Genomic DNA, 25,859 nt, shown 5'->3' with positions numbered 1-25,859 from the left:
GATCAGTTCCAGCAACCATCGCCAGCGTCTGATTTACATGGTGCAGTAATACCTAGGGGCAAGATCAGACTTGGACACCTTTCCCACCGAAAATCCTCTGGGTTACTGGGTCTTGAGGATGGATCACTGGGCAGAGCTTGCACAGTGTGCAATTGAGCTACTGAATTGTCCTGCATGTAACCAAATTTTTTATTTTTTTTTAATGTGAGATCCCTTCAAGACTGCCTATGCTGATACTGAGTGACTATCCTGTTATGCTGAGTGACTATCCTCTTCCTCCTCAATTTTCATGCTGATAGCTTGTAAGAACATTTTTGGTTCTGGGCACTGCCACAAGTGGCTAAGGCCCAATTTTTCTGCCCCTGTTTAACAGGGGCGTGTAATTACAATTTTTGATGCAATACTTTGCAGCAGGGCTCATTCCTGTGCTCCAACTAGAGTATCTGTGAGGGGTTGCAGTGTTGTGGCACTAGCACCAGTGCCTAAGGCCCAATTTTTCTGCCCCTGTTCAACAGGGGCATGTAATTACAATTCTTGATCTAATATTTCACAGCAGGGCCCATTCCTGCGCCCACCAAGAATAACTGTGAGAGCTTACAGTGTTGTGGCAACACCTAAGGCCCACATTTCTGCAGAGTATATAGGCCAATACATTCAAACATCCAACTTACAAACGACTCCTACTTTCAAACAGAAGGAGACAACAGGAAGTGAGAGGAAATCTACCCCTAGGAAGGGAAATTCTTTCCTGTAAGAGTTTCTTGTTTCATTAAAAACCCAAAATGTTCAAAATCTAATTGCAATTGGGACAGAAAGTGGGATGAAATCTTCTGAACAGGTGAACAGACAGCAAAACAAAGGTTACAGGAGTGATAACCCTTCCCTATGTTTTCCAAAAAGCTTAAAAATAGATTTTTGGGCTGGAGCCTGTATACTGCTGTTCAGAGTATATAGGGCCTGGGGGCCCCACGCCTTTCCTTTTTTTAATTTGGGTGTGAGTTTCCCCTTAATATCCATACAAAACCCAAAGGGGCTGATAATGGGCTGGGGGGGTACCCATGCAATTTTTCTTAATGATTTTCATCCATATTGCCAGGACCAGACATTACATTAAAGCTGCAAGCAGTTTTAAATTACTTTTATTCCTTTAGAAATGTCATTTCGTGCAGGGACAGTTCTAAACACGGGAAACACACGCCACTTTACAGGCATACTATAGACACCCCCCAGGCATGAAATTTAAAGGAATATTTCACTTTTATTTTTTTTACTTTAAGCATTATTAAAATCACTGCTCCTGAAAAAACAGCAATTTTTCAAACTTTTTTTGCATTAATACATGTACCCTGGGGCAGGACCCAGGTCCCCAAACCCTTTTTAGGACAATAACTTTCATATTAGCCTTTAAAATTTGCACTTTTGATTTCTCGCGTTCGAGTCCCATAGACTTTAACGGGGTTCGAAAGTTTGCGCAAACTATCAGTCCGTTCCCAAGTTCTGGTGCGAATCGGGGGGTGTTCGGCTCATCCCTAGTGACCACTGAGAAATGTATGCCATTGCCTCTAGCAACTGTGACAGGTGGAGTAGAGGTGTCCCTGGAGACCGTACAGGAGCTCATGGTGTCTCAACTTGGGATTTCCCAGGACAACTGTGCCACTGCCCCAATGGGCGAATGTGTTTCACATGAGGTGAAAAGTGATGTACTAAGTATCCTACAATCTCAAACTGCTAATGTACTAATGCAGCCTATACAGGGCAGGCATGTGGATAATGATGATGTTGAAAAGTATACTTCTGACAATGTTGATAGTTTGGTGTTTCCTATGGCAACCACGGGCAGTGCTGTAGTATTGTCCCTGGAAATCTCACGAGAACTCCCTGTGTTGAAGCCGGCAGGGCCCAGAACAGCTCTGATACTGCGCAGGTGGAACAAAATGGGGAAATCGCTCAAACGGTGGAGCATGCATTGTCACAATCGGATGTGGTTTACAGTGACTGGTGCAGGAAGTCTGCTGCCAAACCACTCTGTCCACTGTGTCTCCTTAGGCAGATAGAGCAGTACTATGCAGTGCTGGTGATAGGAGCACAGACAGAATAGACTGGGAGGGTTGGTACAGGATAGCACTTGCAATATTTGATGAAGTAACTATGCCCCAGCAGGGTATGTTGTGTAATAGTGAGGTGGACACTATTGCTGCTGTGACAAATAGACAGGCTGCAGGGTCTGTAGACACAGGTGCGTTGACTGTTGCAGAAGTTAACCATCTCCAGTTGGTAGGATATGAAAAGGGCGCATACATAGCAGGGGTTTTGTCCACCGCAAAGCAGATGAGTAATGTTGAGTGTCAGAACAACAGTGTAATGGATAAGGACTTGGAAAGGCTCAGTGTTGCCAAAAATGAGAGGATGAGTATGAGTTTGGCAGTGCTCAAGGGGAGCCACAAGCTGTGTCAGTTACCTCTGAGGTGGAGGTCTCCTTAAGTATCTTGGCCTCTCGAATCTTGGCAAATGAACCCCTCCACGTCGCTACTAAGGAAACAGTCCCTAAAGTTCTATGTTTAGATGTAGGATGTTTAGAAATAACTGAGGGGTTGTTAGAAATGTTGGAATTGGTTAAATCCCTTTCACTGTACACCTGCATGTATCCACCACAGATGGGCGGTCTGGTACTACGTAGTACCAATCAGTGGATGCAATTGGTATAGGTGATGTTAAGCAATGTTGATAAAAAAAATGTATTTGTTACTGCAATTCTGGTTACTTTTGTGCAAAGTGGTCTTATGGTTCTCTGCGAGAGTGCTTCCAGCAGAAGTTGTGTGTGGAATGCGCTAAGGGGAACTGCTAGAGGAATCATAAATTACAGACATAGTGGAAGTCTCTACGTATGTTGGTGTGATGAGGCACATTCCTGCTGGTGTGGTCAAAAGTGCGGTTGAGCAGTGGTTGGTACATGGCTTGTGTACTGACCCACCCGCTACACCTCATGTAAAGGAAGGGCCCGGAACAGACGCAGCAGTAGTGGGAATTCTGTCTTTTACTCGCAAAGAGTTGCAGATTGAGGTACCCAGAGACACTCTGACAGAAAATAACAGTGTTGGTGACTGTAACGAGAAAGCATCACTGATGAGTACTGTTGGGGCTGCACTGATAATCAGGGCACTGATGATCACTCCCCTGATTATCTGTACAGGTCTCCCCTGTGAGGAGATTCTGCTGATCGTCTCTCCTTTCCTCACACTCTGTCAATGTGAGATGAAGAGAGCCGACCTGTATTTCCTTGTTTATATGTGATCAGCTGTGATTGGACACAGCTAATCACATGGGTAAAGAGCCATGTCATCAGCTCTTTACTGAGATCGGGGTTGCACAGTGTCCCAGTGACACACCTGTGATTGCCGTACTGTGTGCCCCATGGGTGACGTCATATAACATCATCCCAGGAACAACAGAGCACCACACCCACCGTCATTTGTCTATATAGCAGGAGGGAGGTAGTTAAAGAGTATTTTTTACCCCCAAAAAATTGTGAAAATCCACTGTGCACATACCGTGTGATATAAAAAGTTGCAACTCCCATCATTTTATCCTCTAGGGCAGGGGTGCACAAAATTTTAAGAGCGAGGGCCACTTAATCACCTTGGTAACCAGTCGCAGGCTACAATGAGCGGAGAGGGTGGATGACAGGTCACGGCTACTCTATAGGCCCTCCAATCCGATCCACTCAGATTTTTTTTTAAAAGGATTGGAGGCAGGTGAGAGTAAACGATCAAAAGTCTGTTTACATTTGCCGCTCTGTAGAAGTGAATTGAGTGTCAGATTGGGTAGGGCTGATTGTGTGAAAAGGGCTTAAGACTTTCATACTAATGTGCTGTGGTTTACCCACACTGCAGGTGCAGAGTAGTGCACCTGTGTCGATCATGCAAGTTAACTGAACTTTAACATAGACTCTGCCTGTGGCAAAAGACGGTGCTGTACAGGAAGAATCAGCTTATGGGGCTCTGTTCCGCAGCCGCTTTCTTCCTCTACCACCAGCTTCATTCACAACACTGATGCTGTGGTATGACGGGTCGGCAACCTGCGATCTGGGCTTGATAACCTGCCATTACAGAGCAGGAGGTCGCGGGCCACATCAGAGGGCTCCACGGGCCGCATATGGCCCCCGGGCCACTGGTTGGCCACCCCTGCTCTAGGATCTCTAGCAAAAAAATACAGATTTTTACACATAGGAGAGAAATGGCAGAATTGGCCTGTGTGGAAACTGGTTAACAAAGAGGAGGAGAGGAATGGCTTCAGGGGAATCGCATTGCTATTCTAGGCATTGCAACAGAAACAAGACATACCTGGGCTGAAAACCCAATAGCTTGTACATTTATATAATCCATGAGGTGCTAGAGTAGTGTGACCATATATTAATTGGACGAACCCTCTGCACACTGCTATAGACCCTTTCCAGCAAGCTATGCAATGAAAAACTGGGATTTTTGGTTTACACGTACTGCGATACTTGTTTACGCTGGCCAACTGCATCAAATGAATCCCTTATATGGCCAGTCCTACTATGCTCTGCCACTGCAAATGCTACGATGGACACAATGTCAACATGGGGCAAACCATCCTCCTGATCACCCCTGGTCCCAGTGTGCGGGTGACAGCTGGCTCAAGAGCAGGAGGTGCAGCTGTTCTGGAAGGAGGGGATCCCCACACTGCTCTGTCCACTTCACCTCCAGCGTGCCTGAGCTTCACACACATTCCTTCTCCCACCCCTCTCTCCCTGGCCATGTGCTGCATGCATCTGTGAAGGGGATGTGGGGCAGGAAGATTAAACAAGCACCTGACAGCCACATTGAAATAGAAGCTGCTGACTGATCCAGTGAGCCCCTGGGGGGCATCCAAGTGAGTGAGCACTCTCACTGACCAGACCCTGCACCCTCTCTCCCTCTCTCCCTGCCCCTCTCTCCCTGTCCCAGCTCTTGCTCTCTCTGACCCCCTCTCTCTCCTTCTCCCCCTCTCTCTCTGTCCCACTCTCTCTCCCTTTCCATGCCCACCCTCTTTCCCTCACCCCCTCTCTCCCTGCCCCTCTCTCTCTCCCTGCCCCCCCTCTCTCCCTGCCTCCCCTATCTAACCCTCTCTCTCTCTCCCTGCCCCCTTTCCTTTTCCCTCTTTCTGCCCACACCTCCTTTCTCTCTTTCCCTCTCCCTGCCCCTCTCTCTCCCTGCCCCCTCTCTCCCCTCCCTGCCCGTCCTCCCCCTCTCTCTCACTCTCCATACCCCCTCTCTTTCTCCCTGTTCCTTCTCTCTCCCTCTCCCTGACCCCTTTCTCTTCCCTCTCTGCCCACCCCCTCTCTCTCTCCCTCTCCCTGCCCCCTCTCTCTCTCCCCTTGCTGTCCTCTCGCTGTCCCCTCTCTCTCTCCCTGCCCCCGCTCACTTGCTGCTTCCCCCTCTCTCTCTCTGCCTGCCCCTGTTCTCTCCCTGCCCCCCTCTCTCTCTCTCTCCCTCTCCCTGCCCCCTCTCTCTCTCTCCCCTTGCCGTTCTCTCGATGTCCCCTCTCTCTCTCCCTGCCCCCCGCTCTCTTGCTGCTTCCCCCTCTCTGCCTGCCCCTCTTCTCTCCCTACCCCCCCTCTCTCTCCTTGCCAGCACTGGAAATAGCTTTAGCCCAGTCTGTTTATCAAACGTTTTCCTTCCCATCACCTACCTAAAGATGTGATGCATAACAATATAAAAGAATGACTTCAATAACTTTATCCACTTAAAGCGGTATTAAACCCCAAAGCAAACATTTGTTCTATTGCAGTTTACCAATTCTTAGATGTGGTGGCTGCATATTTTGCTTTAGGATTTCTTCCTTTTATGTTCACCTGGTGAGCCTGCTAGTAAGTCAGGTAAGTGTTTTTTCGAAACAATGAACTGTCTTGCAGATGTAGCAGTTACAGGGTTGAATCAAACCCTTTAACAATGGTAGAGGTGCTTATAATGTTCAGGTTCCATTTATTTATGCAATACCTTTATCCCAGAAGGAAAAAAAAAATGTTTGCTGTAACTTATTATAAAGTGTGAGCAATTTGTTTAGTGTACCTAAATTTGCTAGTTCATCTAACATACACATACCTCTCTGCCACTCTGACTGATGTCCAAAGGTGTCTCTGTTGCTCCTTCATCCAGAGTGGGCGCACCCCAATGCAGCATACACGCGGTCAGATTTTCCGATGGAAAATGTTCGATGGGAGCTTTTTATTGGAAATTCTGACCGTGTGTAGGCTCCATTGGATATTTTCCATTGGAATTTCCGACACACAAAATCTGAGAAAAAAATCAGTTGAAAGAAATTCCGATCGTGTGTACACAATTCCGAAGCACAAAGTTCTACACATGCTCGGAATCAAGCAGAAGAGCCGCACTGGCTATTGAACTTTTCATTTTTTCTCGGCTCGTTGTACATCACCGCATTCTTGACGCTTGGAATTTCCAAAAGCTGCTTTATTTTTACAAACTTCCCTATTCCGTGTTCAACATAAGGTGTCTGTTTCTTCTGAGTACCAAGTTGCAAGGGTACAGGCTCACTTAGTAGTTGCAGTGGTAAACTATGCATGAGACAGTGACACCTAGGAACAGTCCAAGCAGGTTTATTCTGCACTTTCATTCAGCAAGGAAGCAAACAAATACAGTTTTGATGCAGTAGAGCTTTGTACAGCATGTCCAAAGCATAAATCAAATTAAACATATGCAGTATAAAGGCCTGAGGACAGATGAGACTAATATATGAGGTCTAGATACAGTTGTGTGAAAAAGTATTTGCCCCCTTAATGATTTTTTATTTTTTGCATATCTGTCACACTTAACTAACTCAGATTATCAAACAAATGTTCTTATTACACAAAGATAACCTGAGCAAATACAAAATGCCGTTCTTTAATTATGGTTCATTTATTAAGGCAAAAAAGCTTGCCAAACCTGCCTGGCTTTATGTGAAAAAGTAATTGCCCCCTAAACCTAATATTTGGTTGTGCCACCCTTGGCAGCAACAACTACAATCAAGCGTTTGCGATAACTGGCAATGAGTATTTCACATTGCTGTGGAGCAATTTTGGCTCACTCTTCTTTGCAGAATTGTTTTAATTCAGCCGCATTGGAGGGTTTTTTCAGCATGAACGGCCTGTGTAAGGACATGCTACAGCATCTCAATTGGATTTAAGTCCAGGTTTTGACTTGGCCACTCCAAAACCTAAATTTTGCTTTGCTTGAACCATTTGGAGGTGAACTTGCTGTTGTGTTTCGGATCATTGTCCTGCTGCATAATTCAAGTGCACTTGAGCTTGAGGTCACAAACTGATGGCTGGATATTTTCCTTTAGGATTTTCTGGTAGAGCTCAGAATTCATGGTTCATTCAAGTATGGTAAGTCGTCCAGGTCCTGAAGCTGCAAAGCAGCCACAGACCATCACGCTACCACCACCATGTCTGACTGTTGGTATGATGTTTTTGTTATGAAATTCTGTATTAGTTTTATGCCAGATGTAAAGGGACACGTACCTTCCAAAAAAGTAACATTTTTGTCTCTTCAGTCCACAGAATATTTGCCTAAAAGTCTTGGGGATAATCAAGTTTTTTGGTAAATATGAGATGAGCCTTTGTGTTCTTTTTGGTCAGCAGTGACTTTGGCCTTGGAACTCTCCCATGGATGGCATTTTTGCCCAGTCTATTTCTTATTGTTGAATCATCAACACTGATCATACCTGAGGCAAGTGAGGCCTGCAGTTCTTTAGATGTTGTTCTGGGTTCTTTTATGACCTCCTGGATGAGTCATCGCCATGCTCTTTGAGTAATTTTTGTAGTCCGGCCATTCCTGGGAAGGTTCACCACTGTACCAATTTATCTCCATTTGTGGATAATGGCTCTCCCTGTGGTTCACTGGAGTTCCAAAGCCTTAGAAATGGCTTTGAAAAACTTCCTAGGTTAATACATGTACATTACTTTGTTTCTAATCTGTTCTTGATTTTTTTTAGATTGTGGCATGATGTGTGGCTTTTTGTAATCTGTTAGCGTGCTTCACTTTGTCAGACAGCTTCTATTTATGTGATTTCTTGATTCAACAGGTCTGGCAGTAATCAAACACACACACACACACACACACACACACATATATATATGTATATATATATATATATATATATATATATATATATATATATATATATAAAAGTTGATTCCACCACACTGATTGTGAAATATTATGTAAAAGTCAGCCAAATTTAAGTAATATGTAATAATATATAATATTAACTTCTTGTGACCACTATCTTGTTAATCACTCCAACAGCCCAAGGTTATTCCTCCTCACTTTCCAGAATACTCGTGTTACCGTGTATGTATCTCATCAAATAAAAGGTCATACGTAGTGTAACCCATTAACCACTTCTGGACCGCCACATAACAATATATGTCCTAACTTTGAAGAGGAATATCGTTGTTATGGCAGAAGCTAGCTGCCATAACCCTGGTATCCTCTTCTTCAGCCGGTGGTCTGGTTTCCGATAATAGTGGTCTCTGCGGTAGACTCGCAGCAAGATCACTTTTATCGGACATGTTCCAGTGCCCTCCTCCGCTTACCGGAGCCATCGGCAGCAGTGGAGGCGATCAGATCCCCTTCCTTGCTGGGTATGGAGACGAGTGAGGGGAAGATGGCCCCCACCCGTCTCCATACCATTGCAGGGTGGAAGCGATGTCAAAACATCACTTCTGCCCATAGCTTTTAAAAGGCAATTTTTAAAAAAAAATTTTTAAATGACTTTTTTTTTTATTGCATTTTTGTGTAAATATGAGATCTGAGGTCTTTTTGAACCCAGATCTCTTAATTTTCTTTATTTATATCCATATCAACAATCCATTAAATACATTTTCAACTTAGGTGTTCCATAACATAGGTATCTATAGCCTCAGTTCATGTCCCAATATCATTATATAATAAATCCCCATGTCCTGGCCCACTTGACCAATTCCCACATTCCCCTTTTTCACCCTTTCCAAAAAAAAAAAAGATGCCCTCCCACCCCCCTTTCTCCTTCCCGCCCTCTTCTCCTTCCTCCCGTACCCCCTCCCATCCCCCGGGGGGTGGACACGACTCACTCTGGGGGGTCAAATACCTTGTCCTCCTCTTTAACTTCTCATAAGTGACTTCCCCTCCTAGGAATATATAAATCTTACCCAGTGTGACCATGTATCCCTATATCTTTCTCTTTTTTCCAGGGCTGAGAACACTAGATCTTCCATTACTTCAATATTCCTTACCTTGTTAAGCCCCATTGCAATTGTGATTGGGTTAGGTTTTTTCCAACATAGGGTAATACAAGCTTTAGCAGCATTAACCAAATGGCACAGAACTGATTCCCAATTTGGCAATTGTGAGCAATGTAGTAAAAAGAATGCCGGGTCTTTCTGAATTGGGCATTCCATGAATTTTTGTGTTATCCTCTGTACCTCCGACCAATATTCTTCAATCTTGGGACATGCCCAAAAGATGTGAAATAAAGTACCGCGTTCTTCCTGGCATCTCCAACAGCTATCTGCTACCTCCGGGAAGATCTTACTTAGTACTGACGGTGTACAATACCACCGCGTTAACAATTTATAATTCATCTCTTGGGTGCGTGTGCAAATTGATGTGTTCAGTGAGAGGTAGATGATGTTATGGTATTCATCAGGGGTAAATGTCCTATTCCAATCTTTTTCTCATCTACTAAGACTCGGTATCTGGAAGTCTTCTGAGGGGGCTACCAGCAAGGAGTATATCTTGCAAAGAATACTTCCAAGAGGTTCTCCTTTCTCACAGTATATTTCATACTGCATTTGCTGTCGTCTATAATTTCCCGGCGGTCCTAATGTCTTAAAAAAAGTGGTCTAGCTGCAATGCTTGCCATATTCTTAACCAGGATCAACACTCCGGATGCATCAGTGTAGCAATCCACGGCCAGCAATCTTCGATTAATATTGGTGCCTCCAACACCTCTCTAGTCTGCGCTGGTATATGCAGTAGTTGTGCAGATACAAGGTATTCCTCTGGGGGGGAGGTTATAGCGGGTATTGGTAAGTTATATAAGGAGGTATAGAAATCCCCAAATACCTGCCAATATCTTTTGGTTTTGTTATTAATTGTCCCCTATTCCCTTTTATTTGGGGTATATATGTTGCTGTGGGTTGTTCCTTAAGGGATCTAGCCAGTAAATTTACCACATTTCCCTCCCGATTCATATGAAATTTTCCTCCCAGCTTGTATTGAACCCAGATCTCATATTTAAGAGGACCTGTCATGCTTTTTCTCTATAACAAGGGATGTTTACATTCCTTGTAATATGAATAAAAGTGACACAACCTGTTTTTTTTAAAGAACAGTGTAAAAATAAAAAATAAAATGTAAAATAAATAATAAAAAAAAAATAACGCACCGAGCTTGCGTGCATAAATGAATGGATACGTGCAGGCGCAATTTTGAAGCATGACATGTTGGGTATCAATTTATTCAGCATAACATTATCTTTCATAATATAAAAAAAAACTGGGCTAACTTTACTGTTGTCTTACTTTTTAATTCATAAAATATATTTTTTACAAAAAAAGTGTGCTTGTAAGACCGCTGAGCAAATACAGTGTGACAGAAAGTATTGCAATGACTGCCATTTTATTCTCTAGGATGTTAGGAAAAAAAATTATGTTTGGGGGTTCTAAGTAATTTTCTAGCAAAAAAAATGTTTTTAACTTGTAAACAACAAATCTCAAAAAGAGGCTCGGTCCATAAGTGGTTAAACATTAATTTTTATTTATTGTAAATGGAATGTACCCGCAAAGCAGCAAAAATAAATATGGCTCATCACATATGGCACACATGCCACACATGCCAGATCACATGCCCTTCTGTCTGGGAAGGCTTGCCCATAGCACAAATGAAGCTTACAGGTGCATACATATGCCATGTTCAGGCCGGCAATGGGTTGGCAAACATGCACAGATGTGGGCACCAAACTGTCACCAATACTGGCACGAACCGGACTATTTAAACAAAGCTGCAGCATTGGCTAATTGCTGTTTGGTCTTACAGCTTATGTGTGCTTGGTTCCTGATACCGGTGTTTGTTCCTGACCCAGCTTGCTCCCGACCATGCTTGTCTGTTACCTGCCCTGACCTTGGCTTGTCCCCAGATGCTGCTTCTGCCTCCTGTTCTTGCCTGATCTCCTTCACCATTGCCGACACTGGCTTGTGACCCGGCTATCCCACTGCTTGCCATCTTTGCCTTATCTGCCCAACTGCTACCAGCCCAGCTCATCTGACCCTGCATCCTGCTCATCCAGCCTTCAGTCCAGTGAGCTCACATCTGGCTTGAGCTTCGTGCTGCACATCCACAGTCTGCCCCAGTGAAAGCTTTGTGCCAGATTATCAGCCATCAGCCTGCCACATCTGCTGCCACATCTACCTGCTGACTACTGCTACCCACGCAGACTACTGGGCTGATCTCAGGCACTCATACCCCATCATGCTCCCGTGGCTGCTGTTTCACTATCAGTGGTCTCCGAGTCGGAGTTGTACAAGAAGTCTTCCTCTTCATGCCAGTCTCACTACCAGGTATGTGACACATGCTCTATGCACGTTTCATCAGAAATTACTTTTTTGGGGGAAAAAGGGACATAGGATCTGACAGAGACCGAATGTCTTAAATACATACAGCAACTAAAGGAGGAAATCACTCCCAACTCCTGGCAAACTGCTAACAGAAGAGGTAATCACTTCAAACTTTTAGCAAACAGCTAACAGAAGAGGTAATCAACTCCTGGCAGAATCAAACTAATACATCTGCAAAACCATCTCTTAATTCCATAACAATTTAGAATCTAAAAAGAGATGTTTTTTCAGCTTAATTATTAGTTTGATATTAGAGTTGGAAGTGATTCCCTCTTTTCCAGGAATTGGAAGTGATTTCCTCTTTCTTTTAATTGCTGTGTGTATTTAAGACATCTGGTCACTGTCAGATCCTGTGTTCCTGTGTTCCTATCTACTCTGGCAACTGTATTTCTGACAAAACATGCATAGAGTGGGGAACGCTATCTGACGTAACTGTGCATGTGCTCCAAATGTGATGGACTCTAATTCTTTTGCTGCTTTGTTATGCTATGTATGGCATTTTACTTTATGAGATACATATAACATGAGCTTTATCAGAAATGAAGAGGACTAACCTGGGGCTGTTTGAGTAATTCCCTTTTCGGCTATGATCTGTTAAATTGCTTGTGACCTTCATAATTATGTGTGGTGGCAGAGAAGAAGTGTCCCGATGGTGATTCACTGGGTGTTGGAGAACTTGAGTGGTCACATAAAGTCATTATTACATAGAATTTTATTTTATCTGACCTTTACATAATATTTCACAATCGGTGTGTTGGAATCAAGTTTATATTGAGATTGTGTTTGGATTTTTGCACTGAGTTTGTTTGCATTGCATCTAATATTGCATGTCACTGTTCTTACAGGAATTGCACTACACGTGTACAGTATTTATGTATATATGTTTGAAGTATATGTTTTTGGATAATAGTGGAAGCAGCTTTCTCAACCATAATATTGGTTACACATTTTAAGTTGGTTTATACAACTTTTGTTGATATTACTCTTCGTAGTAGATAGCACATGTATAACTAGCAAAATAGCACATTTATAACTAGCAAAAAATTTGCCCATTCGAGAATGTGCAATGTTCAAGTAGCTTGGCATAGATTATGGGGGGGGGGGGGGGGGCGGGGGGGGGGGCGGGTGAAGTCGTGTGTGCAATGATGAGAGCAGTGCACAAAAAAAATGAACAGACAAACGTTTAGGAATAACATTAAGGCTGGGTTCACAATGCAGCGGTGACGAGAATCGGATGTGATTCGCACCACACTGCAGTGCAAATCACATCCGATGTCGGTGCGATGCGAGTTCAGCCATACAGATAGTATGGCTGAATTCTCACCCACCCGGCCCAAACTCGCACAGGACCCTTTTTTTGGTCTGCAGCAGAATCGGATCACATGGGTGTTCACACCATGCAATCCGATTCCTGTCCGAGTTTGCAGATCGCACTGCGATATGTGAACTGATCTGGGGGTGTCATTAACGTTTCACTGACACTCCCAGCATTTCGCATAGGGCAGTGTGAACTGCCGCCGGGAGGTATGCGATGCGGGAACCCGCAGCAGATTTGTGGCGTTCCCGCATCGCTGCAATGTGAACCCAGCCTAAACAATAAACACATTAAGGGCTAATTTTTGTCTGAAACCTTGAAACAGACTGAGACAGTACAGTTAAATCACACTTGTTTAATAATAATAATAATAATAATAAAAGGTAAACAGAGTAAACATAGTAAAAACATAGCCATAGTTCAGGAACTGGAACAGATAGTCAGACAAGCTAAAACGTCAGGGAGCCAGAGATGAGCATAGTAGAACAGCAAGCAGGATCTGGAGCCAGAAGGAATGTCAGCCAGGCAAGTCTTTAACAGGAACACAGGAGAGCGTCTCTAGAGATGTGACCAAGGTGAACGCAGAGATAATCTGGACTGGACGGCTTAAGTAGGCAGGACTGACGAGCAGGGTATCAACAGGTAAGTCACTGTGGAGAGTAAAGAGTTAGCAATTAGCTGACAGCTGAGCAGCCAGCTTTGAAAATGAAGGGCTGAGCCCAGCCCTGACAAATTAGCGCATGTGTTGCATTTTTTTGTAATGTGTTATAATGCATTGGTGTGCATTATACCTGCATTGTGTTTATTTTGTTTTTTTTTCTTGTTTGCCTTGATTTGCCTTGCAGTGTGTTGTGTTTCTGCACATGTGTGCGCATTTGAATGCATTGCATTGCGCTGCAATGATGAAAAGTAGTGCATGCCATACTTGTTTTCAGCACTGGGCAAATGCAATGCAACACGCTGATGTGAACTGCATTCATAGAGAACTGTTAATTTTTGGTTACCATATGTTGGGAATGCACTCACAAACGAATCCCAGCATATCTGGTGAGAATAAACCCTAAGACGTGTTTATAAAAATAAAGTAGTAACATTGTCCATAGCAGTCAATTCAATGTTTTGTTTAATTTTTGTAAACTGACTATAGAAAAAAATTACAGCTGGGAAATGATTGATTTCTAAACTTGTATAGACATTTGTCAGAAGTTTTTACCCATAATGAGGATGTAAAATAACCTGAAGGAGCTCAGAAAAGGTCAGACATGAATCATACATGGGTCAGAAGCAACTTGAATTCACCAGAAAACACACAGCACTTTCCATGTTCTTAGTGATATAAGAAAATTTCAGCCCCAGCCCAGACCATCTGGTTTGGACACAGTGGATGGTCATTATATACAGTGCCTTGCAAAAGTATTCTCCCCCCTTAGATTTTTACCTATTTTGTTACATTACAGCTTTTAGTTCAATGTTTTTTTTTTTAATCTAAATTATATGTGATCGATCAGAACACTATAGTCTAAGTTGGTGAAGTAAAATGATAAAAATATATACATAAAACTATTTTTCAGAAAAAAAAAAAGAAGAAAATTGGCATGTGCGTATGTATATTAACCCCCTTTGTTATGAAGCCGATAAAAAGCTCTGGTGCAACCAATTACCTTCAGAAGTCACATTATTAGTGAAATGATGTCCACCTGTGTGTAATCTAAGTGTCACATGATCTGTCATTATATACACATTTTTTTGAAAGGCTCCAGAGGCCGCAACACCCAAGCAAGAGGTACCACTAACACTGCCATGAAGACCAAGGAACTCTCCAAACAAGTAAGGGACAATGTTGTTGAGAAGTACAAGTCAGGGTTAGGTTATAATATTATATCCAAATCTTTGATGATCCCTAGAAGCACCATCAAATCTGTCATTTCAAATGGAAAGAACATGGCACAACAGCAAACCAAGCCAAGAGATGGCCCCACACCAAAACTCATGGACTGGACAAGGAGGGCATTAATCAGAGAGGCAGCACAGAGATCTAAGATAACGCTGGAGAAGCTGCAAAGTTCCAAAGCACTGTAGTATCTGTACATAGGATGACAATAAGCCGTACATTCAATAAAGTTGGGCTTTATGGCAGAGTGGCCAGAAGAAAGCCATTACTTTCAGCAAAAAATAAAATTGCACATTTTGAATTTGCAAAAAGGCATATGGGAGACTCCCAAAATGTATAAAGGAAGGAAGTTGCTCTGGTCTGAGACAAAAATTTAACTTTTTGGCTATCAAAGAAAACACTTCTGGTGAAAACCCAACACATCACATCACCCAAAGAACACCATCCCCACAGTGAAACATGGTGGTGACAGCATCATGCAGTGGGGATGTTTTTCAGCAGTTGGGACTGGGAAACTGGTCAGAGTTGAGGGAAAGATGGATGGTGCTAAATACAGGGATATTCTTGAGCAAAACCTCTACCACTCCGTGTGCGATTTAAGGTAGGGTGGAGGTTCACCTACTGGTAGGACAATGACCCCAAACACACTGCTAAAGCAAAACTTGAGTGGTTTAAGGGGCAATATGTAAATGTGTTGGAATGGCCTTGTCAAAGCCCAGACCTCAATCCAATAGAAAATCTGTGGTCAGACTTAAAGATTGCTTTTACAAGTGCAAACCATCCAACTTGAAGGAGCTGGAGCAGTTTTGCAAGGAGGAATGGGCAAAAATCCCAGTGGTAAGACATGGCAAGCTCATAGAGACTTATCGAAAGTGACTTGGAGCTGTGATAGCCGCAAAAGGTGGCTCTACAAAGTATTGACTTTAGGGGAGTGAATAATTATGCACATTGACTTTTTCTGTTATTGTGTCCTATTTGTTGTTTGCTTCACAATAAAAAAAATTAAAAATCTTCAAAGTTGTAGGCATGTTCTGTAAATCAAATGATGCAAATACTCAAACAATCCATGTTCATTCCAGGTTGGGAGGCAACAAAACACGAAAAATGCCAAGGGGGTGAATACTTTTGCAAGGCACTGTACACACATGCACATATGATAATGATATATGTAACACAATGATGGCTGACCTTGGCCCATATTTGTTGTTAAAAATAAAAAATAAAAGGATATCACCAGAACAATTCATATATCTGTTGTCGGCAGAATAGTTAAAAATAAGGCACCTGAACTCAATACGTTCCTTAGGAAAAATCAATGCTTATAACACACTGCTTTAAAATAGGTTACAATGATTAACATAATGTGCTACAACAGAATAAAATATAGTTTTGCCAACAAATAAGCATATGAGATATTTTATATATATATATATATATATATGAAATGAAGTAAAACAACATGTAGCGCAATTGCCGTTGGGAAATTATTTATATTGTATTGCAGAATAAGACATTGTTTGAATTTTATTTAAAAAATCATATCATTACCAACTTCATTTACAATATTTTGACATTTCTCATCATTTATTACACTTAAAAAAGCTAACAATACTGTACATGACAGCCTGAATGTTATGTGACAGATTTGCTGAAGCTTCCACTAAAAATAGAGCAAACATAGTTATGAGAGAAAAACAAAGAACTATAAAAAAAAGTACATGCAAAGACCAGTTTATTAAGGGTGGCCATACACTTAAAGAAGTACGGGCCTTTCCTTGGAAGAACCGTACCTTAAGCCCCTTCCACACTGGGGCGGGAGCGGCGTCTGCGGCAAAGCAGCGCTATTTTAGCGATGCTTTACCGTCGTTTTAGTGGCAGAATGCCGCCACTAGCGGGGCGGTATTAACCCCCACTAGCGGCCGAAAAAGGGTTAAAACCGCCCGCAAAGCATAACCATGCTGCCCCATTGATTTCATTGGGTAGGAGCGGTTTAGGAGTGGTGAATACACCGCTCCTTCACCGCTCCAAAGATGCGGCTAGCAGGACTTTTTTCAGGCACCTTTCACACTGGGGCATTTTTCAGGCGCTACAGGGCTAAAAATAGCGCCTGTAAAGCGCCTGAAAAAATCTGGCCCCTTTCACTCCAGTCTGAAAGCCGGAGGGCTTTCACACTGGAGCGGTGCACTAGCAGGACGGTGAAAAAAGTCCTGCTAGCCCCATCTTTGGAGCGGTGAAGGAGCGGTATATTCACCGCTCCTAAACCGCTCCTACCCATTGAAATCAATGGGGCAGCACAGCTATACCGCCGGCAAAGCGCCGCTTTGCGGCACTTTGCGGGCAGTTTTAACCCTTTTTTGGCCGCTAGTGTGGGTTAAGACCACCCCGCTAGTGGCCGCATACCGCCGCTAAAACTATGGTAAAGCGGCGCCCCAGTGTGAAAGGGGCCTCACTGTCCTGCTAGCGCACCGCTCCAGTGTGAAAGCCCTCCGGCTTTCACACTGGAGTGAAAGGGGCCAGATTTTTTCAGGCGCTTTACAGGCGCTATTTTTAGTGCTGTAGAAAAAACGCCCCAGTGTGAAGGGGCTTTAGGGATCCACTCAAATGCTCCTTTCTTTCTGTAGAAATTGGAACAGTCAAGTAGAATCAGGGTTTACTTCCTCTTTAAGGGGGTTCTTTGCACATGAGGTTACAGTGAGCACTGATGGAACAAGTGACATGGTAAGTGACAACTAGAGAGAGAGAGAGCGTGACCTGACATGGGCTGACTGGGCAGCATATATAATATTACCTTGCAGCGATGACACAGAATTTGGCATTTGATCTTATTGCTTTTGTGATTTGGATTATATATTAAACAGGCAATGTGTTATAACATATTAGATTAAACCAGTTAATTTTTACAGCAAGTTTAGCCCTTAGCAAACAGATATTAAAATGCTGACATATCTGGTTTATCCTGATCGTAACACACAGTTTGATAAACAATTATAGCTTGCAGCTGTCAAAGTAGAAAAAAAAGTGGTTAAAAAAACGAAACTGTAGTACCAAAAAGTAAACTTTTATAATAAAGTGGTTCTAAAGACAGATTTTTTTTTTCCCTTTTATGCATTCACTGTATTAAGGTAAATTACAATACTTACCTGAGCCTAACAATGTGCCCGAGAGCAGCGCCTCTCTCTGATCTCCCCCTCCTTACAGGACACAGAGGCAACCATGGAAGCCATTGGCTCCTGCTGCTGTCAGTCAAATCCATGACGAGGGGGTGGCAGGGCCGAGCCGTGCTGTCTGTCTCTATGGACACAGGCAGTGTGGCTTGGGATCAAGTCCACAGGTGTGCCTCAATAGGATGCAGCTTTCTATGGTAGGACACCAAGATGAAGAGTCAAGAGCGCTGGTGGGAGATTATAGAAGAGGAGGATTGGGGCTGCTCTGTGCAAAACCATTGAGCAGAGCATGTAAGTATAATATGCTTTAAAAAAAAAAAAAAAAATATATATATATATATATATATATATATATATATATATATATATATATATATATATTTAACCCTTTACCCTTCACTTTAATTTACCCTCTGAACTACAATTTTAGGGACAGGCCCTTCAGGTCTGGTAAGGATATTAAGGGGAACCACGCGCCAAAATTACAAAAATTGGCGTGGGTGTCCCCCTCAAAATCCATACCAGACCCTTCAGGTCTGGTATGGATTTTAAGGGGAACCCCATGCCAATTTTTTTTTAAAAATGGTGTGGGGGTCCCCCAAAAAATCCATACCAGACCCTTATCTGAGCACGAAACTTTGCAGGCCGCAGGAAAAGAGGGGGGGGGGGCGAGAGAGCATCCCCCCTCCTAAACCATACCAGGCCACATGCCCTCATCAGGCTTTCTAGCGGGATTTACTACAGGGATTTATTGTGTGCAAGGGGTCCCTTTATGTAATATAGCAAGTCTATAAAAAAAGATTTGCGAGTACCACATTTTACTATTTTTAATAAAGATTATATGAAGATGTCACATGATGCTTGCTTACTTTTTTCTAAAGTATTTTAAAAAGAATCCCAGACTGGATGAAGCACCAAACCGTAGATACTGTGTATTAGGAAGTAAGAAAGTGGAAGATACTGTCGATTATAAACACAATTACAAAAGAGAACTTTTACCAGGAAAGGAGATCTTCCTAAAGCCTAGTGCACACGAATAGTTCACTAGTCATTTTACTAATGATACGATGTTAGTACAGTGATCTCCCCCCACTGTTGTGTTCTGATAGCAGGACAACCCCCATGCCAGAACACTCCAATCAGCGCTCTCATTGGCTGGCACAGCAGCAGTTGCCAACTAAGACTGAAGGAGGAGGGGGGTGGGAGAGTTGCCTGCTCGGCCCAGGAGTTGAGTCCTGTCACAATGGATAATTACTAAGGTAATATACACTGACTTTGTGGAGGATTAATGGATTTTCATAAGAGGGTAAATATTCTTCTGATATGTTGGCCAACTTTTTGTGAATCACCCTATTTCCTTTTCATCAGAGTACAGTCTCTGGCTGATATTCTGCATGCACAGTTATTAGGCAAGTCAATATTCAGACCCTCCAGTCTGCACATAAATAAAATATAAAAAATAAAAGGTCAAAATTGTAAGGGTGCTTAAGGTAGTCAAGGACATCACTGGAGTAGAGGCTTAAATCAGAAGCTTTGTTGGCACAGACTAAAATGAAGCTCAATGACTAATAATGTTTTGCACAGCTTCAATTAAAAATAGCTTTCATCTTATAGATGTATAAGCAACTTGTAGCAGGTGTCACCTTCAATGCTGTTCTTTACAATACAATTCACAGCAGCTGCTGCTGAGTCATAGCTAAAGGGAACATGTTGGTTGTGATGTCATAGTTCCTGGGAGCGGCAACGTGTAAACCACCCTATTTATATTATTATTGTGAAATCTGCTCATTTATGAATGAAAAATATAAAAAATATCCTTCCAAAATGTGATTTCCTGAACAGATCATATTGCAATACAAATCAGTCTAGCGCGCTGGTAGAATTGTGTGACTGCCACGATTCCTGTTACTTTCTCGGGTTCCTTATCATTTCTCTCCCCCATCTCTCTCTCTCTTCCCCATGTGTCTCTTCCCCAGCTCTTCCCAATCTCTCTCTCTCTCTCTCTTCCCAAGCTCTCTCTCTCTCTTCCCCAGGTCTCTCTCTCTCTTCCCAAGCTCTCTCTCTCTCTTCCCAAGCTCTCTCTCTCTCTCTCTTCCCCAGGTCTCTCTCTCTCTCTCTTCCCCAGGTCTCTCTCTCTCTTCCCCAGCTCTCTCTCTCTCTTCCCCAGCTCTCTCTCTCTCTCTTCCCCAGCTCTCTCTCTCTTCCCCAGCTCTCTCTCTCTCTCTCTCTCTCTTCCCCAGCTCTCTCTCTCCTCCCCAGCTCGCTCTCTTTCTCTCTCTTCCCCAGCTAGCTCTCTTTCTCTTCCTCTCTCTTCCCCAGCTCTCTCTCTCTCATCTCTTGATCAATCTCTCCCCATCTCTCCCTCTTATTCTCTCTCACCCCATTTCTTTCTCTCTCCCTCCCCCATTTATCTCTTTCTCTCCCACTGTCTCCTCTCTGCCCCCCCATTTCTCCCCCCCCCTCACATCCCTCTTTTTCCTTCTACCTCTTTCCCCCTCCCACTCTCCACTACCTCCATCTCTCTCTGACTTTTCCATCTCCCCCATCTCTCTTTCTCCCTCCCCCTTCTGTCTCTATCCCCCCACCCCCTTTTACCCTCTTAGTCTCTAATAGAAGTTTCTGAGCATATTTCAGGTTCTCCATGTCTTCTGTATGAAAAAAAAAAGTTGTGGGTGGTTGGAAACCCTGTCAGGAAGGAGCTGAATGGGAGGCTAATGGCTGCACAATGCAATTATCCCTCAATCATTGGCCATCTTTACCATGCTATGTAACCATCAGGCGCTAGGTACAGTACACCAAACTTCTTTCTCTAGCATTAGGGTCAAAATTAGGATCTTGCACACAGGCCCACTGCTTTCCGAAAACTCCCCTGGTTGTATCATAAAGATGTCTGCTGTGTGGTGGCCATCTTTAAACCTGGTTTCCAGTGGCTTCTAGGGAAAGAATCTACGAACTTCCATACAGGCTATGCTGCAGTAGATATTTAAATGTGCCCTCTATGCAGCTGAACTTTACATCAGGGTCCATAGAGTTCCCTCTTACACCGCAGTGGGGGGAGGGGACTCTATGTTGAGGTATATTTATCTGACATTCATGTAAATGGAGAAATACGTTTGTTGCCTTTTGTTATACCTTAACCACTTCAGCCCCTTTCCAGACCAGAGCACTCTTTGCGATTTGGCACTGCGTTGCTTTAATTGACAATTGCGCAGTCATGCAACGTGCCTCCCAAACAAGCAACAATTTTGAAAAAAACACATTATTTTTAACTTTTTGCTATAATAAATATCCCCCAAAAATATATATAAAAAAAATGTTTTTCCTCAGTTTAGGCCGATACGTATTCTTTTACATATTTTTGGTTAAAAAAATTGCAATAAGCGTTTATTGACTGGTTTGCGCAAACGTTATAGCTTCTACAAAATAGGGGATAGTTTTATGGCATTTTTATTAATCTTTTTTTTTTTTTTTACTAGTAATAGTGGTGATCAGCGATTTTTATCATGACTGCAACATTATGGCGGACACATCAGACAATTCGGACACATTTTTGGGATCATTTGCATTAATACAGCGATCAATGCTATAAAATTACATTGATTACTGTAAAAATGTCACTGGCAGAGAAGGGGTTAATCCCTGGGGGGGAGGGGTTAAGTGTGTCCTAGGGGAGTGTTTCTAACTGTCTGGTGGATGGGCTTGTGTTACGTGGACACTGATCGCTGCTCCCGATGACAGGGAGCAGACGATCAGTGTCCTGTCATTAGGCAGAATGGGGAGATGCTGTTTACATCAGCATCTCCCCGTTCTTGAGCTCCGTGACATGATCGAGTCCACGGGTCCTGCGGACATGGTCACAGAGCTCGTGGCAGGCGCGCATGGCGGGAATTTCAAAGTAATGTACGGGTACGTTACTTTGCTCAGCCGTGCCATTCTGCTGATGTATATATGCCGACAGCGGTCGGCAAGTGGTTAAACACATTGCTAATTCCACTAGCTACATGTTTTTATCTTAAATATTGATATGTGCACTGCCAGTAAAAAATGTGGCTTTGTCAGTAAATTTCATGATTTTTGCCAGTAAAAAAATTGGTGTTGTTTTGGGCATGCCGTCAGTAAATTTCACTTCTGGGGATTGGCAACACTGGTGGCTAATGGCTATTGAGAAATATAATACGGAGCATTAGCTACATTTTTTGCATTATTATAATGGTGCAGGAAACTGTCAGGAATGGCAAGCACCACATTAGCTAAGCAGATACACCAGCTTCTGGTCTATCTGCATCACTTGCGCCAGCTTCTATTTCAGATTAAAATCGAAACTGATGAGAGTCTACACCTATTTAGCAGAGGGAATGCAAGCATTTTTTATATAGAAAACTGCCACAGATACCCTCCACAATTGTTTGACAAAGGGGACCACGCCCCGAAATGCATAACCACAACCATTTTATGATCTAGAAACTACCACGGATACCCTCCATAATTGTTTGACAAAGGGGGCCACACCCCGAAATGCATAACCACACCCATATTTATCACACACGATATCATCATGGCCATTTTGTGGGCCTGCCACACCTCCCTGCTGTCCACAGTGGTTCTTATCCATGTGATATACACAGACAGTCTGCTGCTCCTGCTGGCTCTTCCTGGTGTTCCCCTGGTCAACTTCCTGGTTCCAAGCACCTTACATCGGACTCATCTCACCATCGACCACTTGGAAGGTTGCCACCTGCTGGAGACCTATTGTTACTCGTTTTAATGTCTTTTAAACGTGAGTGCTTATTTATTGTTTTTCATTTAACCAATTAATAAATGCTACAATTAGGTAGTGGCACTTTTCTCTCCTTCTTTTTTCTGTTTATACATGGTTATGGTTTGCTGGTGGGAGCGTCCCCAGATCCTGCTTGGAAGAAAGAATGCTGATGCTGCCATAATGTGAACTTCATGTCACAGTGACTTTTATGAACTTTTCTTAAGGACTATAAAGACTCTCTTTATTCGTTTATCACTCCTTGCCTAAGGTTTTTTTTTTGTCAGTTGCACCAGTGCCCCCCTTTTTTTGCGCCTGGGTACATTTAGGGTGTTAATGTCCTTTACAAATCTCTTTCTAGACAGAGGATTAACCCCTGTGGGGTATATGGCTTGTGCGACCCCCTGTAATTTAGGAGGTCCAATATTTCAGAGGAGAGTCCACCCAAAAGGCACAATTTGTGGGAGTAATTTACTGTGTGACACACAGGCAGTTGTAGGAAGATTGCAATGGAGATGAAATAAAGACACGTAGGACTGACAGCTTTTGAAGTTCTTGTGAAAATAACATACGGGGGGGGGGGGGAAAGAACCATGTCTGACTTCACCTGCTCCCATTCTGATTGATTTGTGCCATGATACATGCTCGTACTAGTCGGCTCAATGTGAGTAGGTTTTATTTGAATAAACCGCAGATTATTTTTAAACAGAGAGCACTTAGATTTGCTTTCATTTACATTGCCTTGGGTATATCATCCTGGATTTCTGGAATTCCAGTTCCTGGTGCCTTATTACCCATTTGGTGGGGCATGTGATTTTGACTACCTGTTAGGTCAGGAGTTCATTATCAGAGGTGAGAGAAGCGATTACCTTGGAGATGGAGGGATTGTCACTTGAAGCTGTTGCTCCTACTATTTTCCATCACGTGAAACATCTTTCTATTGCTTCCTGGGCTCTGTTCACCATTCATGATTTATGGACTTCATGTTTATCAATTTACTTGTGCTGCACTGTTTTGGTTTATTGTTACTTACATAGATGTGAAAATCTTTTAAGAGTCCTGCTGCATTCTCTTTAGATATATATCCCTTTGCGCTGATTGCATTTTTATATTGTATATCATTCATGAATATACATGTTATAAGTGACCTTTAAATCAAATTCATTGCACTCTATTTATTATGCACTATTGGTGGTTTATTGCACATGAGTGTTCTGGCATTATTTATATATATGCGTGGTCATTATTGATATTATCATATTAGTAGTGAGATTGTGTATTTAGGAGCGCTGCACTTTATTTATTGATTTGATATTTAGGTGTGAATCTCTATTAGCCCTTGTACACATGGTCGGAGATTCCGTCGGAATGTTTCCGATCGGAGCGTTTTGTCTAATATTCCGACTGTGTGTGGTCTGCATCGGACTGTTTCCGTCGGAATATCCGTCGGACCAACTTTTCCAACTTGCCGGAAATATTTTCCGACAAAATGCTCCGATCGGACATACTCCGATCATGTGTAGCCTACTCCGACGGAGAAGGTGCCACGCATGCTCAGATCAAATTCCTAGACCAAAGCTATTGGCTACTAGCCTGAACATAGTCCCGTCGTAACAAAATAACATCATCACGTTATGTACAATCAGATTTTCCGACAACTTTGTCTGACCGTGTGTATGCAACATCACTTCCAGACCTCGTCCGGAATTAATCCGTCAGAATAACTCTGACGGATTTGGTCATCGGAATCTCCGACCGTGTGTACAAGGGCTTAGTGTTTAGTTGCTCTTAGATGTTGGGGTTTAAGATTGATATTTTTTGTCTGGTCTTTTGGTGAATTTGCTTCCAGGTAATATGAGTGTATGCTATGACTAGAGATGAGCTGTGGGTTTGGTCAGAACCCACATTTTAAATGAATTTTGCTTGTTCAGAGGTTGATCACTGCTGCTAAATGTGACAGCTTCCTCTAAGGGTCCTTTCCCACGGGGCAGATCAGGGCTGATCCGCCCCGTGGATATCCACTTGCTCAGCTGAGCAGGAAGATGACAGGTCTGTCTCTGCACACTGCGCAGGGACGGACCTATCACAGGGCCGCTCTCCCCTATGGGAGATCGGGTGACGACGGACCGCAGTGTCCGTCGTCACCCGATCCGATGACGGATGGAAAAATAGCTTTTTCCTCCGTCACACTTTTTCAGATCGGATCGCGTCGGATGTCAACAGACATGTCACCACTGACATCCGATGCTCTATGGAGCATCCGTTCAGGTCCGCCTGAAAAACTGACAGGCGGACCTGAACGGATCGGTAGTGTGATTAGGCCCAGACCTCACAGAGCTCTTCATCAACAACTTTGGATCCTGCTTGCTCAGGGTTTGAATAGCCAGGTGGTACTGTGGATCTGGATCTTGGTCCCTTCTCACCTCATACTTGTGTCAGCCCACAATAGCATTTGGGTACTCCAATAGGATGAGCTCCTATGAATTTTGCTCCAACACTGCCTTTTTATTCGCCGGGCCATACCTTGACACAAAGCCTGCACACCTTCTGCAGTCACATAAGCCCAATCTTCTGGCTACTCCACCCGCTGGTAAGGCCTATGAGATAGGGCATCCGCTTCTCAATTCCCAGCCCCCTCAGTAATTCAGGCTGAACTGGAATCCTGCGAGGGCAGCCAACCACCTATGTCCTGTTGCATCCAATTTGGCAGAGGATAGGAGATAGGTCAAAGAATTATTGTCAGTTTTCACCACAAACACGGAACCATACAAGTAATCCTTCAACTTCTCCACCACGGCCCATTTCAAAGCCAAGAACTTCAGTTAGTCACAGGATAGTTTCTTTCTGATGGAGTGAGACTGCGACTCAGATAAGCCACTGGTCTGAGTCCACCGACTTGTTCTTGGTAAAAAAAAAAAAACTCCAACCCATCTCTGCTGGCATCCACATGAAGTTCATATGGCTTGGCGGGGTCAGCATAGGCCAATACAGGGGCTTCAGTGAGACTCCTCTTAAGATGCCAGAAAGCCTCTTCACACTGGGGAGTCCATTGCTCTTGCACTGATTCTCCC

This window comes from Lithobates pipiens, unplaced genomic scaffold (genome assembly GCF_037356315.1).
Source record: "Lithobates pipiens isolate NorthernLeopardFrog02 unplaced genomic scaffold, aLitPip1_a1.2 Scaffold_13, whole genome shotgun sequence".
Classification (NCBI taxonomy): domain Eukaryota; kingdom Metazoa; phylum Chordata; class Amphibia; order Anura; family Ranidae; genus Lithobates; species Lithobates pipiens.
This window is presented reverse-complemented; position numbering follows the sequence as displayed.